The sequence below is a fragment of the Natator depressus genome, chromosome 3, assembly GCF_965152275.1.
Source record: "Natator depressus isolate rNatDep1 chromosome 3, rNatDep2.hap1, whole genome shotgun sequence".
Classification (NCBI taxonomy): Eukaryota; Metazoa; Chordata; order Testudines; family Cheloniidae; genus Natator; species Natator depressus.
The window spans coordinates 110,363,975-110,379,002 of record NC_134236.1 but is presented as its reverse complement, the minus strand read 5'-3'; positions in this window follow the sequence as shown (position 1 = coordinate 110,379,002).

The window sequence follows — 15,028 nt, the reverse complement described above, 5'->3', positions numbered from 1 at the left end:
AGGCGGGTGAGGGGAGGTGTGAAGACGGTCAGTCCTTATAATAGATTAATTGCATCCCAGCTGTTCACCTGTACCATCCTGTGATAAGGGCCTGTTGTTATAATCCTTCTGAAAAATAACAACTCGACATGCACAGTATTTCCCATGCTGTTTTAATGGGAGTTATGTTCCAAACTGCACATTAGTCACAGATTATTGATAGGACATTAAATTCCAGCAGAGCCAGAACAAGTTTTCACAGGAAGGTTTACTTCATAACTGTCCCACTGACTGCATGAAGCCAGGATGGAGGGAAGGGGAGCGTCAAGCTGATGTGCTGTTCTAGGCAGCTCGATATTATGCAAACCACAATTTATTTCACTGGGTGTTTGCATGAAAAAAGAGTTCCACGAATATAACAGTGGATCTGGAGGAGCAGCACAGAAGACAGTGTCAATTGTTTTTCTCAGTGCTGCTGTCCAAAGCAGTAATATTGACTGTGGGAAGTGGTTACTTTGCACTATCTGTGTACGTCTCATTATGAAGCCATGGAGTGATTTTCCTCCCCTTTGTTTTTTACACTATAATTAAAAATAAGACAATCCCCAAATACCAAATACTATGTTAAGGGCATTACTTAAACCAAATAAAGACAAGAAAATCTCTCCTTGTCCCTCGTTGCCCATGCTATACCACTTGTGAGGTCTCCTGTGCTTCTGAGACTCTAACAGAGCTACTCTGAGATCACAAAGAACTCCCTGCAAACATCAAAAGATGAGCCATTTCTCCCTCCATAAACTAAAGAATATTGTGACCACTTTAATCCCTGCTTCTTTTGAAGTCTAAAAGCCTAGGGCAGATACTCGACTGCAAAATAAAACTTTCCTTGGCTCCACCTAGTAAGTGAAACACAAAATGACAATCAAATGAATTTCCTGAAGCCTGACACTTACTCATTATTTATACAGCACCTAATAATCTACATGCTTATATCTGACCCTTCTTTTTTGATAATAATTTATAGGTAATATTTCCATTTTATTATCAGGGTTGTTTTGAAGAGTCTCTGAAAGCATAATGATCCTTCCGTTTTGTTTTTACTAGGGCTGTTGATTAATTGCAGTTAATTCACGCGATTAACTAAAAAAAATTAATCGTGATTAATCGTACTGTTATACAATAGAATACCAATAGAAATGTATTAAATATTTTTGGTGTTTTTCTACATTTTCAAATATATCGATTTCAATTACAACAGAGAATACAAAGTGTACAGTGCTCACTTTATATGATTTTTATTACAAATATTTACACTGTAAAAATGATAAACAAAAGAAATAGTATTTTTCAATTCACTTCATACAAGTACTGTAGTGCAATCCCTTTATGATGAAAGTGTAACTTACAAATGTAGTTTTTCTTGTTACATATCTGCACTCAAAAACAAAACAATGTAAAACTTTAGAACCTACAAGTCCACTCAGTCCTACTTCTTGTTTAGCCAATCGCTAAGAGAAACAAGTTTGTTTACAGCTATGGGAGATAATGCTGTCAACTTCAGCAAAGAAAGTGAGAACAGGCATTCACATGGCATTGTTGGCTGACGTCCCAAGATATTTACATGCCAGATGCACTAAAGATTCATATGCCTCTTCATGCTTCAGCCTTTGTTCCAGAGGACATGCTTCCATGCTGATGGCGCTCGTTAAAAAAATAATGCGTTAATTAAATTTGTGACTGAACTCCTTGGGGGAGAATTGTATGTCTCCTGCTATGTTTTACCTGCATTCTGCCATATATTTCATGTTATAGCAGTCTCAGACGATGACCCAGCATATGTCGTTCGTTTTAAGAACGCTTTCACTGCAAATTTGACAAAATGCAAAGAAGATACCAATGTGAAATTTCTAAAGATAGCTACAGCATTTGACCCAAGACTTAAGAATCTGAAGTGCCTTCCAAAATCTGAGAGGGACGAGGCGTGGAGCATGCTTTCAGATGTCTTAAAAGAGCAACACTCCAATGCAGAAACTACAGAACTCAAATCACCAGAAAAAAAATCCACCTTCGCTGGTGGCATCTAACTCAGATGATGAAAATGAACATGCATTGGTCCACACTGCTTTGGATGGTTATTGAGCAGAATCCGTCATCAGCATGAATGCATGTCCTCTGGAATGGTGGTTGAAGCATCAAGGGACATATGAATCTTTAGTGCATCTGGCATTTAAATATCTTGCAATGCCGGCTACAACAGGTGCCATAAAAATGCCTGTTCTCACTTTCAGGTGACCTTGTAAACAAGAAATAGGCAGCATTATCTTCTGCAAAAGTAAACAAATCTGTTTGTCTGAATGATTGGCTGAACAAGAAGTAGGAACGATTGGACTTGTAGGCTCTAAAGTTTTACATTGTTTTATTTTTGAAGGCAGGTTTTTTTGATACATAATTCTGCATTTGTATGGTTCAACTTTCATGATAAAGAGATTGCACTACCGTACTTATATTCGGTGAACTGAAAAATACTACTACTTTTGTTTTTTACAGTGCAAATATTTGGAATAAAAAATAAATATAAAGTGAGCACTGTACACTTTGTATTCTGTGTTGTAATTGAAATTAATTTATTTGAAAATGTAGAAAACACCCAAAAATATTTAAATAAATTTAAATGGTATTCTATTATTGTTTAACAGTGCGATTAATCGCTATTAATTTTTTTTAATTGCTTGACAGCCCTAGTTTTTACTCCTACTTATCTTCAGTCTCCCTACATCACAGTAACTATCTCTGTAGAGGAGGAGAGCTAGGTGCAGTCACTTCAGTGTAACTGCTGAATCAAAAATGGCTAGATGAGGAACTATGGAGAGACCCAAGGTACCTTCTGCACTTCAGGGACAGAATATGCTGCCTCCCCAGCACTACTACTGGACAAAGAGTGAAGGACTGATCATGATACACAGCCATATCTAGGCAGTCTTCAAAAAGGGAGTAGAATCAAGTGACCCAGAAGTCTTTGCTTGCCTGTGTGTATTCTTCATATGTCTTAATGGTTATATAGAATGCTTGCAATATTATTACAATTCAGCATAGTATTTGTGAACCCATGGGTTATGTTCATCCTGTCTGTACTGATGTTTGGGATTTGTATAACAGGTACAAGAGGAGAAGACCTAAATGGGAAGAACGAAACAGGAAGGTGAGGCCCTGCTGAGAGGAGACAGCCAGGAAACTAAGAACTAGGCATTTGCTCTGTTTGTGTATGTTGCTGTGCTGTGCTTGATGAATCAGACTGGGAGAGGACAATTAATCCTGTTGTGTAAAACAATCTGATGAGCAGGCTGTCAACACAACTGGTAACATGACTCAGAACATGAGAGCTAAGCTTGTTCTGGTTTCCGATAATGGAGGACATTACATTAAAGTACTCATTTGTGGGACAAGACCTTCATTATCTGAACAAGACATTTTTACCTCAGGTTAACTGATCTGTCAATTGACTCAATGTACTTTCCACACTTGTAAAAAGCTAGTGTGTTCCAACATGTTTGATACAGGCTATGGATGTAAAACACAAAATTGATAAGCAATTAACGCAAGGCAAAAAATTCTACTGAGGACAAGTGCTATATAATTTACCTTACAAAAAAACAAGTAATTATACTGTGAACACTACAAAGTCTCCTAGTTGAAATGGCATCTACTACTCCAACAATCCCACACAGACATTATCAAAAACTCCTAGCCATGTCCCCTTTTTGACTCTCTGATTCTATGAATATTCCTTTGCCTTGGTACTTTAGTGAAGTGTTCTTAATGAACTGGTGCTGCTCTATTCCCTTCATAGGCAAATATTTCTGCTGAAGCGGATCCCCGATAGCTGCCGACACATACACACACAATGCAGATTGGTGAAGTTTCCTACTATCTGCTAGTTACATGACAGGAAATCAGTTTAACCTCCATTACAATATTAAACCAGTGGAAATTACATTTAAATTATCTTACAAAGTCTGACTCAAAGAAATTAAAGCTGAACCTTTGAGTTTGCGTTAAACCTCAACAAAGTTGTTTAAGTCACTATAGAGCAGGGGTGGGCAAACCTTTTAGCCCGAGGGCCACATCTGGGCATGGAAATTGTTTGGCGGGCCATAAATGATCACAAAATTGGAGGTTGGGGTGCGGGAAGCGGTGAGGGCTCTGGCTGGGGTGCGGGCTCTGGGGTGGGGCTGGGGATGAGGGGTTGGGGTGCAAGAGGGTTCTCTGGGCTTGGACTGATGGGTTAAGAGGGTGAGAGGAGGATCAGGAATAGGGCAGGAGGTTGGGGCACAGGAGGGGGTCAGGGGTGCAGGCTCCAGGTGGCGCTTGCTTCAAGCAGGCCCCAGAAGCAGCGGCATGTCCCCCTTCCAGCTCCTACACAGAGGCGCTGCCCCCGTTCTCAGGCTCCACCCATGCAGCTCCCATTGGCCATGGTTCCTGTCCAATGGGAGCTGCGGGGGCAGCAGCGTGTGGAGCCCCCTGGCTTCCCCTACGCGTAGGATCCAGAAAGGGGGACATGCTGCTGCTTCCAGGAGCTGCGCAGAGCGGGGCAGGGCAAGCTCCTGACCCCACTCTCCAGCTGGAGCACCAGAGCAGGGCAAGCTCTGGACCCCGCTCCCTGGCGAGAACTCGAGGGCCGGATTAAAACTTCTGGAGGGCCGGAAACAGCCCCTGGGCCATAGTTTGCCCACCCCTGCTAGAGAGCCATAATATGCTTTCGTCCTGCAAACACTTAGGCACGCTGTGTTGCCTACCCCAAATGTTCAAAAATCATGAGTCGGATCTCAAAATATAATGAGAGTGGCTCAAAAATAAGATATTTTAAAATAATAAGTTGTGGGGAGGTTACTTGCCTTTTGTTTTTTCAGCCTTTAGAGTTTACATTTTCCAGCTTTTTCTCTGCAACCATGAAGACTAGAAATTATTTTTTTTTAAATGAAAGCTGAGATTGATTCTCGTGACTCCAGGTGCTGGAGCTTTAAGACCACCACCCAATATCACAGAAGTTGGCAACACTGCCAAGGTGAATAGTCCCATTGAACTCAATGGAACTAGCCACACATGCAACTGTTTGCAGGACCAACGCTTAAGGCTGCTACTAGCTTTCCATTATAAGTACAATATTTATGCATATACCAACTTCCTTTAAGAAATCCTGTTCCACTTTATTTTTATCATGTGTGGTCTCCTGCCAGATATCATGCATGTAAAAAACCTGAGATTAATTGAACAAGGAAGGCGTAGCAGAGATGGGAGAATTTTACTTAGATTTGTCTTTTCAGTTTCACATCTTTCATATATATATTTAAAAATAGATTGGTGTAGAAACTCCAGATTTGTTTTATTCCTTTGTCAGCAATAAAGACAGTGCCTTTGAGATTTTTAGGGAAGGGTTGGGGTTAATTTCCCAAATACTTCTCTCTAATTCTGCATTATGAATTCCACTGCTCTCAGGTTGATATACTATAGGTAAGGCTCTGTGTTTGTCATGGAGGTCATGGATTCCATGATTTTCTTGGATTTCTGCAGCAGCTGGTGTGTCTGGCCTGGGGGCTGCCTGAGCAGTTCGGGCAGCCCCCAGGCCAGGCACACCAGCTGCTGCGGGTGCAATCTCTGCTCCCCCCTCCCAGCCCCCCGCAGCAGGAGTTTGGGTGTGTGTGGGGGGGTGCTCAGGGCTGGGGATTGGGGCAGTGCTTACCTGAAGCGGGGGGCTCCCCTCCCTCAGATCCTAGCTCCACATGCTGCCTTTGCCGGCAGACACCGCCCCCGCAGCTCCCATTGGCCATGGCTCCCAGCCAATGGGAGCTGCAATACCGGGGCTTGGGGAGGAGCAGAGGCAGCATTTGGAGCTCAGGAGCCAGGTAGGGATCCCGCCCCAGCCCCACCAACCCTCCCACCCCAGCACCCGCAGGGCCTCCCCAAGGCCGCATCCCTCCCTCCCCCCACGGCCATCCCGAGTCCTCCCACAAGTTTTAGTCAGGGGTATACAGTGAATTTTTGTTTACTGCCCATAACCAGTCCATGACTTTTACTAAAAATACCCGTGACTAAAACGTAGCCTTAACTATAGGACATTTGCAGCCACAGATTGCAGGTTCTTAAAACCTATAGATGGACTAGCAGGATTAAAATACAAATAAACTGTGGTTCTACTCTTTAAAGAGACTAAGTGTAGATTATGAAGATTTACATTTGTTGTGTCTCAATGATGCCTAATCAAATGTGTTTACTTTACAATTACAAGAAACTTCTTATTGGCTTTAAAATCAACCTGAGTTCTTTCCTTCTTGTATATTGCCAACAACAATAAAGGCCAGATAAATGCCCGATTATATCCATCACTGCATTTCTTCAAATTCTGCCTTCACTGTGAAACTCCATTAGTGTCATTAGGTTTACACAGCTGTAAAGCACACAGGAGTCGAGCAGAGGTTTCAGACTCTATGGCTTGATTTAAAATACAAAAAAAAAAAAAAAAAAAAAAAGGGTAACTGCTAAAATATGCAATTTATCTATTGTGAGATTTCCTAGTGGGAACATTCACTGATTTGCTGGATCATCTGCGATGCTGCCTCTCATGCTCAGAAAAAAAATTATACACCCAAAGATGCCTATAACATTCCTACAGGCTCTTTGTAAGGTAAATTGCAGACAGAATAGATTTTCCAAGGAAGTATGAAAAAAAGTGATGAAGTAGTATTGCACATAGGAAAAACATGGAAGCTGCCTCCTGACATTACCACGCAGCGATTAAAGGATATAATCTGAGCAGGCCTGTCTGAACCTATGCTGAACGACCATTCATGCGACCAGGCATCTGGCTTACCAAAATCCCAGTCTTCCAATTAGGTCCATGTTATGCCCAGGCAAAACCCCATTGAAAGGTCTGCCAATGCAGACCTGATTGCAGGGCTGGGACCTAGCAGAGCTGGTAGAAGAATACTCACAGCATATTTAATAACGTTTTCCCATCAGTTGCCAAATAGGTCATTCAGTAAGGTATTATTTTCCCACTAGTCAACCAGCTCACTAGATAAATACATCAGCAAATACAACTATTCTCTTCTCTGGCCTATTAGCAAATAATGTATTCAGAAATTATTTCTTTCAGTATCCTACCTGCTCTACTGAGTAGTGGTCACAGTGCAATGCACATAGACAGCGTGATTACCACTTAGTGGCCATCAACAGAACTGCAGTCTTAGAAAAAATGGTTATTTTTTTCCATTCTCTAACTATGATAACCTGTCTGAACATATAGGCCCTGATCCTGCAGTTGGCTCCTCATGTGCAGACCCCACTACCTACATGAAACCTGATCAGTGGGGCAGATTCTCAGCTGGTAAAAACTGTCATAGCTTGTCAAGGTTCCTCCCCCACTCTGAACTCTAGGGTACAGATGTGAGGACCTGCATGAAAACCTCCTAAGCTTACTTTTACCAGCTTAGGTTAAAACTTCCCCAAGGTACAAATTAATTTTATCCTTTGTCCTTGGAATATCCACTGCCACCACCGAACTCTAACTGGGTTTAGAGTTTGGACACGTAGTTTGGACACGTCTTTCTCCCCAGAATCCTCCCAACCCTTACACCCCACTTCCTGGGAAAGGTTTGGTAAAAATCCTCACCAATTTGCATAGGTGACCACAGACCCAAACCCTTGGATCTGAGAACAATGAAAAAGCATTCAGTTTTCTTACAAGAAGACTTTTAATAGAAATAGAAGTAAATAGAAGTAAAGGAATCACCTCTGTAAAATCAGGATGGTAGATACCTTACAGGGTAATTAGATTCAAAACATAGAGAATCCCTCTAGGCAAAACCTTAAGTTACAAAAAAGACACACAGACAGAAATAGTCATTCTATTCAGCACAATTCTTTTCTCAGCCATTTAAAGAAATCATAATCTAACACATACCTAGCTAGATTACTTACTAAAAGTTCTAAGACTCTATTCCTGTTCTATCCCCGGCAAAAGCAGCATATAGACAGACAGAGACCCTTTGTTTCTCTCCCTCCTCCCAGCTTTTGAAAGTATCTCGTCTCCTCATTGGTCACTTTGGTCAGGTGCCAGCGAGGTTACCTTTAGCTTCTTAACCCTTTACAGGTGAGAGGATTTTTCCTCTGTCCAGGAGGGATTTTAAAGGGGTTTACCCTTCCCTTTATATTTATGACATAGCTCCATTGAAGAGCTGCCCCAATGGATCTCCACACAGGCTCAGTGTTCATGGGGTCAATTTCAGGATCAGAGCCTTAGACAGCAATTAAATGAATAATTTGGCATCTAGGAGCTTAACATGCAATACATTAACAACAAATTCCATATATACAAAAACTTTTTTAGGTTATGTGCATGAAGGCATGAATTCAAAAGGAGAGTTATCAATATTAAGAAATAGTTTGCTGTGCTTGGCTAAAAAGTGATCCATAAATGAACACAGAGGCACTCTTGAAATTAACCTGAAGGACAGTAATAAATCTTCATCACCTCCCACCTCCTGAAATTTCAATAGGGATGCAACAAAATATAACTGACCAAATCCTCAGAGGGCTTAAACTCTGGTTTAAATCTCTCTCACACAAACACACACACACACAGACCCACACACACGCAGGGCTATCCTGCAGTGAAATCCATGAAGTTATATCAGAAGACAACTACCCCAATTTTTTCCTAGGGTTTCTCTCCTAGTGCAGGGTAGGGTTGTGAGCTGCAGTTTCCTGGTCCATTTCCAACTAAGGCAATTATTCTTGGAAAAGTGTTGCTGGGGCTGTTAACTGGCTGATGCATTTTGTCTGAGAGGCGACTGCCTTTCAATGATGGGTGAAGCAGTGTCTGTATATGATCCATATAGCACTTCACGATCTTTCTGGATGAAACATCCTTTACCAGTTGTTTAATCTGTGGGACTGAGTGAAGCCATTTTGTAAGCATGAGATATTATTAATACTCCCCCTTCCTGCGAGCCTAGGGAAAAATCTCACTTGGGTTTATCACAGATTTTAAAAAATTTCTTCATATTATGGCTTTGTATAGAAGTTCAAAGCTTGACTCATAGTAAAAAATAAGTTTGATTTTCAAAAACAGCTTTTGTAGCCTTTGTCTAGGTGACTTAGCTTTAAAATGTTTAATTACTAATTTCAAAAGGCAAAAGAAGTGGCTATTCCTAAAGCCCACCTCTTTGCTCAACGCTTTCTTCTATCCAGTACTCCACAATACTTAAATGTCTAAAATATATTTTGGAAGAAAAATGTCATCACTTTGAGTGTTCAGAGATTTAACTTTGATCAGAAAATTTACTGGCAACTGTGTCATTGGTGGTGTAAAAATCTATGGAGGTATGCTTCTAATTGACAGAGACAAATCCCTCTCGCTTAATTCTACAGTGGGATAGGGGAAAATATCTATTTTCTTTGTAAATCCATATTTCCATGCTTTCATAGAGATGGATATAATCTCCTCCAATTGGAGAAAAGGTAATGGGAGAAATTACAAGAAGCAGTGTATTCATGAGTGTCCCTGTATATAAACTGCTCTTGAAAAGTGAATTAAAAGAATCAGACTATACTTCTTTTTATGTAGTCTATTGTGTTACCTATAATACTACGTTATTAGCATAAATCCATATGCAATATGACATGAAGCAACCTAACTTGCTGTTCATATTCACTTTACAACTGCTTTAGTAATTGTAATGAAAAGAAATGCAACAATGGCAAACCGACAAGCAAAAGTTAGATTCCCGGACAGCTAATCCTGCTTTTATGTTTGGTTTACTTTGAACCAAATATAAAGCTATTATCATCAGTGTCATCAAGAGGCAACATTCAAGGGAACATTTTTTAATCACGGCAAAAAATGTTGATATTTCATCATCTGGCAAAGTTATTTTTTAAAACAATCTTTTCCCAGCAACTTCACACTCAAACAGTACTTTATAAGGCAAAGGAATTCTAGAAGTGAGTCAATTTTCATACCGTGGTAGTCATATGCAAGCCAATGGGAATGTCCAGAAGGAAACAATGTCATTAATTGGCAAGGGGGCAGCTGCACTGACCATCTTAAACAAGATTTAGTCTTTGAAAATCTACAGCTTAAAGACCAAATTATGAAACTTCAGTTTAACTGCTATTTCCATTTTAACATATGGATGGAAAAGCTGGAAATCCACCAAATGTTTATACAGGCATTTCAATGCCTTCAAAAGCAAATCCCTTAGGAAAGTACGAGGTATTAATGAATTTATAACCAATACTGAGCTTCATCAGAGAATTCAATAATCCTGAAGCTCTAATGTTATCCAGTAAAGAAGAGAGAAATATCTTGGATAAGTGTTAAGCATGAAGCCAGAGAACACTGTTGCCTGCTGACTGTGAGGGTGTTGGTTCATGCTTTTGCTGTGACAATGCACAGGTTGATTATACCCCACGTCCTGCAACGAAGATTCACTAACTGGGCAAATCAACTTCGGTGGCTGTCTGGCTACCAGCTGGCAGACAAAACAGTAAAGCCATTGTGACTCTCAATACTTCATTAAGGCATTTCAAATACTGCACCGTGTCGAGTCTCTTCCCTTATAAACTTTAAAAAGCCGCCTCTGGGAGGTGAACATCTAGGTCACAGCAGTGTGCCTAGAACAGTTTACATTTCAGATTGTTTTCATTAGTCGCAGCTCTGATATGTCTGAGTCTATGCTGAGGAGTAATCTTTGAACAAGACTCACACACAGCTGCAAACATCTCCCAGTCTTCTCAGTCACTAGCTGCAGCCTGTGTGCAGTGGGGAGATCTATGTGAGCCTCATTACTTTCTTCTGGTATTTTTCCACTCTAAAAAGCAATTCACACATGTGATGTTTACCCCTCTGAGGAATGCATTTGCTGTATTTCATTGTACACTTTTTAGAAGTGCAGCCATGTAAATATAAAACTTGGTGAAATAACTACTGAAAATAGGTGATGTATTTTCAAATCGATATCTGCCCTGATTATTCCAGTAGCTTGAGAGTACTGAACCTTGGGGGGCGGGGTGCGGGGTTCTGAGTCTTACAAGCCTCAATCATCTATTGTCTTTTATGTTACTGCTGTGAAAAGACGGGAAAGAGATGCTGAATCTCTACAGAAATATCTAATAAGGCATTGTAACATGATCAGTAGTTTAACATTTTTACCAAATTTACTTGATTCATTAAGGCTTTTTTGGTGTATTTGGGGAGGGATGATCCCTTGATTCCTCCAGGACTTTGAAGAGATGCCCCCTTCATCTACCCTCTTGATGCTCACAAGCATCACGATACCACACATTGAATGCAAACACATTGCAAGTGGCCACGGGGCAGAGGGTAATTTAGCACAATTGTTAGAAAGTGCTTAGTATGAATGTGTGACAGGTTTGTATTCTAGTTACATTGCAACATGATGACACCGAATTCAACTGGGGGAGTTGTTCAACCATGAGTAGAGACTGTTCACCTCTAAGGGGTTGCAGGGCTGGGTCCTCAGAGGGTAGCTTTTTCATAGAATCATAGAAGATTAGGGTTGGAAGAGACCTCAGGAGGTCATCTAGTCCAACCCCCTGCTCAAAGCAGGACCAACCCCAACTAAATCATCCCAGCCAGTGTTGACAGATTTTAGGAAGGTCAGAGAACAGTCAAGATATTTGTCTCCCTACCTGCATCTATCATCAGGGTTTAAGATCGCCCAAAATAAAAACCAACAAGGGAGTGCAGGAGTAAAATGCAGGTATGTTTATTAGACCAACAACAGTCAAACAAGGTAAGTAAACGGGATATGCTGTAAAGGACTGCCAACACAGTTAAGTAAGGTAAATAGGTAAAGGTGACAACTATACTGACTGTGACCAAAAAGGGTTTACTCCCTCTCCAAGATGGGTCCCAGGTAAGGGGTATGAGGAACTTGAAAGGTCTCTACCATTTCTTGCAGCTTGTGTCTGGAGCTTCACGACCTCATGACGCAGATTGGGTCCGGAACCGACCAGGTGACTCAGCAGGGTGAGGAGTGGACCTCAGGCAACAGGTAGGTGGTAACTCTGCTTGATGCTGGTGATTCTTCTTTCTCCTACCCTGCATCGGTGTGGCTGCAAGTAAGATCCAGGTGAGAGGGTGGCAGCTAGCAGCTCACCCTTGCGTGCAAGTGTGTTAAACCCTCCTGCAACCCTAAGGTGCGATGTTCTGGCTTATGCACCTGAGTAGAACACACTGCTGTGGTCCAGCACTCTGCCACTCAGATGGGCAGCCCCGTCCTTCTGGCATGCTAGCCCTTATATGCCCTGCTGTTCCTGGTCAGATTGCATGTCACATGGTTATTTGGTTTCCCACCTTTTCGGTAGAAAGGGCGGAAAACTATACCTGAGGAGTGAGAAGAAGGGCATCCAAGATGGATTCCTAGTTGTTGTTGCCAGAAATTCAAGATGGCATGTGGTTATTAATGCCAAAACAGAAATTTCGCCCCTACTGTCCCCTCCTTGTCAGCAAGCATTCCCTTCAAACATCAGGATCTGATGTCGACACACCTGGCTGATACCCAGGTAGAGTGGCACACCTGGATTTCTTGTCTACCTTTCTGAAATTGTTGTGAGCCCACCTGTATTGTGACAAATGCAATATAAACATAACAAATAGCAAAGAAAACAAGATCGTAAAAGATGCACCAATATGTGCCAGGATTCAGCAACCTTGGTGGGGTCAGTGAACAGAGATTTCCACCAATTACTTATAGCCACTGTCCTCTTCACTCTTTTGAGAACCGCTTCTATTTGTTCTGATGAGTGGTGAACAATAAGCATAGCTGATTACGTGGTTCTATGACCTCATTGACATGCCTGGTGAAGTCTGGGTGCTCCATCAGTTGGCTGATAAGTGAGATGTTTAGTCCCAGACTCACCAGTTCGACATGGTCATAAAGATAGTACGTAGTTTGAATGGCTCTAGATGTCATCCTTTCTGATTGAAACATCACACACCTCTATGGTTAAGACAAAACATAAGCACAACTTTGGGTGGATGTCATTATCTAGTCATTATTGACAGGCTGGCTATGGTCAGGGGTTCCTGTTTGATTAAGAAATGGCAATGTGGGTGGGGAGCCTTCTGAGGATATGGAACGGATTTCCCCTCTGGTGTGACTCCATTGCCTTCAATGAAGTTAATCCTGATTTACTCTAGCATAAGCGAAAGCGAATCGGCTCCTATAAATTCCCCACTTTGGCCTCTTGGAGCTCAGTACTAGAGCTGTCCCTGTGCAAGATGGAATAAAACTGTTCTCTCTTTGATTTTAAATGCTGTTTCTGATCAGCTTTGTTTCAGGGCCCTGCCACAGGTCCTCAGCTCATGGAACACAGCCCCAAGCCAGGACAGCCTGCAGTCTTGTGATTGCAATTCAGGAAACAAAATGTACATACAAAATCAAAAGCATCCTTCATTCCAGTAAGGCTCATGTTAATTTCAGTTCTTAATCAAGCAAGCTTACTGATCTGTGGAGAGAGAGACTGTCAAACAGATGGATCCCAGGATACCTCTTGTTTGTCTACAAAGCCTGATTCATAATTTTTCATAACAAAATGAAACACAGGTTGATGTTTCATTTCAACAAGTCTTAGTGTTCAACCTCTGACTGAGTAAATTCATTACAGGAACAGGGCCTAGGACTTGGGGGAGGAAGTGACATTCTTATTCAAGTCCATGTTTTACCCAGTCAAGTTTTCATTTGTTCACATCTGTCTTTATGGAAAATTGAAAGGGGCTGTAATTACAGCCTGTTGGAAGCAAGTAGGTAAGAACCATACTTTCCGTTCCTGAGGGGCCACTGGGATTAGAGAGAGGGATTTACATCCTTGCAGAGATTCTTTTTGCCTCTCTCTCTGCCATCTATTAAAACCTCATCACCATCACCCACCAATACACACTAAAAGGCATCTAGCAAAATCAGCTGAAGCCTCTCATGTGCCTCAAAGCTTCCGTCAAGAGAAGGTCAACAGATGAGTAGGAGGGGGCTATCTTCTCTTTCAAAGAGCTGCCTTGACTGAGTGTTACACTAATATTTTAACTGGGCCGTGCTGGGAAGGAAAGTTTCCCCAGTGGCTACAGAGAAGCACTTGAGTCTCTTGAGGTTCTAGGAAAGTGAGGGGGGTGAGGGAAGGGAAGTTGTTTGACTTGGTTGTAACATAACATAACATGCCAGCTGTGCACACTGCACTCCAGCATACAGACAGGTTACTGAGAAAGGCTGGGCTTTGCTTCTTGTATTTTGGGCTGTGATGTCATCATGGTTAGTGCTCTAGTTGGGTGTTGTTACAGTGGGGACCACAGCAGGATTCACTACTGACTTAAAGTGGATGCTCTCTTCAGGCTGCTAGGTCTTGGGTTCAGAGACAGATGATTGCACAGGCTTTCCTGCCACCGTCACTTCCTTTTCTACAGCTTAAACTACTTACTGAAACAAGATACCACAGGGATGAGCACCTTATAAATGAGAAAGCTCTATTAGCAGTGCAACAAGGAATCATTTGTCTGATAGAAATAACCTGACCTTTCTGTAGTAGCTAGTTGTTTTTCAAAGCTTCATTCATACTAATTTAATTCTTGCCACAAGTTTGCCATAGGAAATATTATGATGGCTGTAAAGCATTCGTTTTCCCCCAGTGACAAGAAACAATGACTAACCTGTTCCCTAACTGTTGTTCTTCGAGCGGTGTTGCCCATGTCCATTCCACTTCAGGTGTGCATGTGCCCAGTGCCCAATTGGAGATTTTTCCCTCACTGGTATCCATCAGGGTGGCGTACGTGCCCTCTATTACCTCACACTGCTGCACTATGGGCTGAAGGACAAAGCCAACCCTGGCCCACCCGCAGTGCCTTCTTACCAAACAGGCTTCTACACCCAGGAGAAGGAGGGTGGGTTGTGGAATGGACACGTGCAACACATCTCAAATAGGTCAGTAACCATTCCTTCTTCTTTGAGTACTAGCACGTCCACTCCACTTTAGGTAACTC